The sequence below is a fragment of the Talpa europaea genome, assembly GCF_964194135.1.
Source record: "Talpa europaea genome assembly, chromosome: 15".
Taxonomy (NCBI): Eukaryota; Metazoa; Chordata; class Mammalia; order Eulipotyphla; family Talpidae; genus Talpa; species Talpa europaea.
In genome coordinates this window covers 60,088,728-60,094,201 of record NC_140083.1, presented here as the reverse complement: position 1 = coordinate 60,094,201, position 5,474 = coordinate 60,088,728, and positions in this window count along the sequence as shown.

The following is a 5,474-nucleotide window of genomic DNA, read 5'->3' as shown; positions in this document are numbered from 1 at the left end:
ACTGACACCTATAAATCTCCACTACCATATACTCCTCCAGGCATACCTCTACACTCATCCTAAACTTCTACCCACTACTTTATACCTTCCATGTAGCAATTGTTCAATTCCTCCTTTCTTACCCCTTTATTAGAACATTCCTTGACCAACTCTGCACTAACAACATCTAGCATTAGGCAACTATTTATCGGAGTTAATATTCTTTAATTTGACTATGGAGAGCGCCTGATTTATTCCTTTATTATCTCTCGCAGCTGCACATGTGGAAAATGAGTACAATCATTTACAAAATTTGTGGGCCAAAGTTTTCCTATAGAGTCTTACATGTGTGTGTTACAAGAAAAGTCACAGAATTTTAGTGACCGAAGTAAATAGTATCACCAATATAAATTTCCTCTAAAATTTACACAAAGGACCTCCTGACACAAATAACTCCTTAAGCAAAATTAATGTAAAATAGAGACTAGTTTAGAAATGCTGAATTGAGTTCTTTATATATAAACTGAGTATATTCTTTAAAATATAATTTATCTAGCAGACTCTACAGTCACAATTAGATAAAACTCTCTGTGTTAACTGAGTAGAAACCGCAGAGAGGGTACTGCTATTGGTGTGGTCAGGATCAATGATGATTTTACATCTGACCTGAAAAGCAGAACTTTTGGTAAAAGTACGCTTATTTATATCAAGAAGGTTCAGTACTGACTCAGAGGAAAAAGTGTAATCCTCTGACTCACCAAGACCACTTCCTGAAACACCCTGTGTTTTACTTGGAAGAAAGTCAATACACAAGTTACCATTTCTTTCAAACACTGATTAGACAAAATTGAAGTGTAACACAGAAATGGATAAAAGACATCTATTTTCCAAAGTCAACCAGATTTCAAAGTAGAGCTCATTCCATAAATACATTTAATCTGGTCATGAAAGAGAAGACTAAGTACAGCCAAAAAGAGATAATTCAAGGTAGATGATGATGAATAAACCACCTATAATCTATACATATCACTCTTTATACCATAATCTCTAAATAATAAAGGAACAACTTTACAATTTTAACCCACAAAAATTAACTCATGTGTTTGGCTTCAAAACAGTTACTTTTCAAGGTAATTCTTTTCTCCTCTCTGAATCAACAGTCTGGTGAATATTTAATATATTTTTTAAAAATAACGTTCAAGTATTTGCACACACCAAATATTATTATAAGTTCTTTCCAGGCATTAATTCAACTCGCACTCACAACTTCTTGAAGAGACAGATACTAACATTAGCTCTGTTTTAAAGATGAGGAAACTGAGGTAAAGAACAAGGGAGTACCTTAGTTCAGTACATCACAAAGCTTCAAATCCAGGCAGAGCTATGTAAGAGTTCAACTCTCAGTTTTTGTGCTAAGTCTGAGAGTTTGATCTCCCCACAGCCCACACAATACACACAATTATACATCTATAGATATGGAGAAGCATTTCACATTTACACAATCTGTGCTGACACATATATCTTTTTGATACAATAGTTTACAAACCTTAGCATGACTATTATTATCAATGGGATTTGAGTACAAATAATACTGAGTCTTTAATCTAGAATAACAATTACTTAGATAAGCTTTGAAACATTCCACTGTCCAGATACATTTATGTCAGTCTCACTTGTTTTTTAGTCCTTGAAATATTGGAAACATCTCACACAACTATAATAACACCATAATGATACTGCCCTGGACAAAAACCTTGGGGAGAGAAAAAAAATGCATAACATTTCCTTCTTCAAAATAACAAGCAATTAAACTGAAACTTGCTGTTTGTTTCCTCTTGAGTAATCTGGACTGGAAGAAATTCAAACATCTGACTCTCACACTATTTTGCTTCCAGTGGAAAGATTATATGTAATGTCAAATCAGCAAGTAAGTGGTCACTCCTCTCTGTAACTGATTCACAGAAGATATTTTAAATATTAAATGATTGTATATCTCCAATCTAAACATTTGGAAAAAAATTCCCAGTTATTTAAAGAGGCAGAATAAGTGCTATGAAATAAGTCACACTTGTTGACCTTCAGATTATAAAGAAGCTTGAATAGATGGCAAATTTACCCCAGGAGGTTAAAGCCCTTAAAGTAGCTTGAGGAAACAGGATATTCCTGGTGTTAACACCATTCTGGAATAACTGTGATTCAGAGGTGCGCCTCAAAGCCTAGCTGCCCAGTGTGATTTTAGGGCAAAGAGGGTATTATGCTAGTATGTACCACTTACCCAAGTGACAGAGTAAGTGAAATTCTACCCCTGGAAATTCATTCATTCTTTTGAATTGAACATTTTCTTCTCTAGGAGCCACTTTTAAATCCTATTTTAGGGATTAATGATATATAACATAATAAACATTTAAGTTTACGATGGACTATCACAAAATTGCTACTAGGACAGGAGAAACCCAGAGTAATGTCACAAAACCTAGGAAGTCATTTTGCCCTGATGAACAAGAAATCTGCATAGAAAAAGTGGCAAGCTACTGAGAAAGAAACTATGCCTTCTAGGTTCTTTTTTTCCATGAAAAGATATACCCAGTATATTAATAATTACTGAAATTATGGTTAGGTCCATCTTATACATAAAATGATTATTTATTAAGAGTCAAACATCCTGTAATATATATTAAAATGAGCAAAACCACACAAGAAATTCATTCAGCATTTTTTTTAACATTCCAGGTCTGTCCATTGTATATGTTATAACAAATCTTGGAGGATTTCTTTCCTCCAAGAGCACTCAGTTTAGAGTTCAGACAGATATGCAAAGAGATGATTAAAATGCATGGCTACTGCCATGGTATAAACATTGTACTATATAAATATCTTGCTAGAGCAGCTGTTCTTAGGTCTCACACAGGATGTGAAAGACAAAGTTTGTCCATTATACTTGTAAGACCTCAGAGAGAGCATTCCAGATCTATGCAAAGGATGGCATAGGGAAGAGCATGCAAAGAGTGATATATGCAATGTGGCTGCAATATCAGGTATGTGAAAAGATGATGTGGTAGAGAAAAGTCTGATGCCAGATCATGAAGGGCCTGTAGAACATGTAAAGGAATTTTGGAAATAGCAAACCAATAAAGGGAGTAGCAATCATAATTCTAATTTTTGATAAAATATCTATGGGGGCATTAAGAGGATAGGCACAAAGTCAACTAATTTTGAGATAATTTTATGTTTCTTTCATTCCTACAGGACTCTTTCCAGTTTTATTCTACTCTGCATATTTTTCAGAAAAAAAACTAAGAAAATTTCTTCCAACTCCTGTGTTCTTCAAACAGAAACAGGAAGATAGTTTGAGTAATTTTAAATAAGCCCATCAATAACCTATAAGGACACACCACATTTTCCAGAGTTATCAGCTCCATAAGTAATCCAATGATACTACATTCATCCTATTGTAGAAAAGTTCATTTAAAAATGCAGAGTCTAAGAGAGTTGAAGGTTGGTTTGCATTTGTTTTTTTCATTTAAAACAATAATGATGGTTCCTCAAAAAATTAAACATAAGCTCCAACAATTCCACTTCTGGATGTTTACCCAGAAAAATTGAAAGCAGGGACTCAAATAGGCACTTGTAAACATGTACAGCCATGTTCACAGCAGTATTAATCACTAGAACTGAAAGACAGAAGCAAATCAGGTATACATCAGCAGGTGAATGGATAAGCAAAACGTGGCATACACAGAGGATGGAATATTATTCAGTCTTTAAAATGGAAGGAAATTCTGATAAACGCTACAATGTTGTGAAGAAATTTCTACTAATAAAATAAGGCAATCACAAAAGGACAAATATTGTATGATTCTACTTATCTGAGGAAGTCAAATTCCAATGGACAAAAAGTAGAATGATGGTTGCCAGAAGCTGGGAGAAGAGGGAAGTGGGAAGTTACTATTTGGGCAGAGCTTCATTTTGTAAAGATGTAAAAGTTCTGAAGATGAATGCTAGTGATAGCTGCACACCAATGTAAATGCACTCCATGCCACTGAACTACACACTTAAAGATGATATGGTATGCATATTTTACAACTATGAAAAGATTAAGTGAGGAATGAATAAACCACAGAATGTCTGGAAAGTCTATATATGTGGCGACTAGATCTGTAATGTAGAGGCTTTAGCTTATTGCAGCTGCTGCTCTGTGGAGGATGGCCCAGAGGCAAAAACATTTTGTGGCAAATACACACACACACACACATATGTGAATATATATATATTTTTATTTTGGACTAAATTAGATTATCATATACTTCGATTTAATAAAGACCAAGGGACATAATCCCTAATTTACAAAAGCAATAAATTGAGCTACATTTTAAAAATTAAAGAGCACCAGCTTGGGATCCTGCTCTAACATTATCTTGCAGTACTTCTTACAAATGCCATTTCTCACTGATCTTTAATTTTATGTTTAGTCACATGGACTCAAAGTCTCAAGGTTCCACCCTGACAAACCACAGCATATTAGGTGGATAACATAAGCAGAAGATATATTTATAAAAAGTACTTTAAAAATACAAAGGGGTTTGGAAAACACATGCTTCTTTACAAAAGGATCATATGACATAAAATGACTCAGAACCTGTGTGAATTTCTTTTCATTTATTTACTTTTCAAGATTTTAAAGCAATCTGACATGCATATAAACTTTGAGGTAACAATCCACAGAACAAAATAAAATACATTAGGATACCTAAGGGGAAAAATAAATACACATATGTATGTGTGGAATATGGAATATTCAGTAAGATGGCTTCAAAGGTCAAACTTTTAAAGTGGTAAGAGAAAAAATTTTAGATTTCATAATGAATTAGTCCTTTGCTAAGCTTGTTGCCAAATAGCAACAGGAATTACAATATGATGTTAACAAAAGTTGTGAAGATTAATTAAAGGCATAACAAACATGTCTGTAACTTTAAGAAAGACATTGTTAACCTGATATCTTAAAGCAAACCAATGGTTAACTATAGTAGTTACAACTCCAACATCCTCTATTCCCAGAAACGAGCCAAGTGACACTGACACATCTAACTCAATAACTTTAATACTTAGAATTTGTTTAAAATAAACAAAAACTTTTCCACCTGCCAGTATCACCAGTCTCCCTCCCAACACACCCTTTGAAAACTTTCTAGTATTTTGGGGGGTAAAGGAACATTTTTCTCATTGATCAGAACAGAACTGACAACTCTTAGAAAATACCTGCCTTATCTATGAGGCAGCATTTCTCTCTGTATAAGGAATGGCCTTACTAATAACTACTAAGAAAATCTTCAAATGGCATATCAAATCCTTAAAATCTGATACCATTGAACTGAAGTTTGCCAAAGTTTAAGCTTAAGTAAAATACACACAAGTGTCATAGTGAAATTCATGTCTAATCAGCTGTACCACTGTGGTTATACCACCAGCACCTATTTTTTAAACTTAGAATAATATTT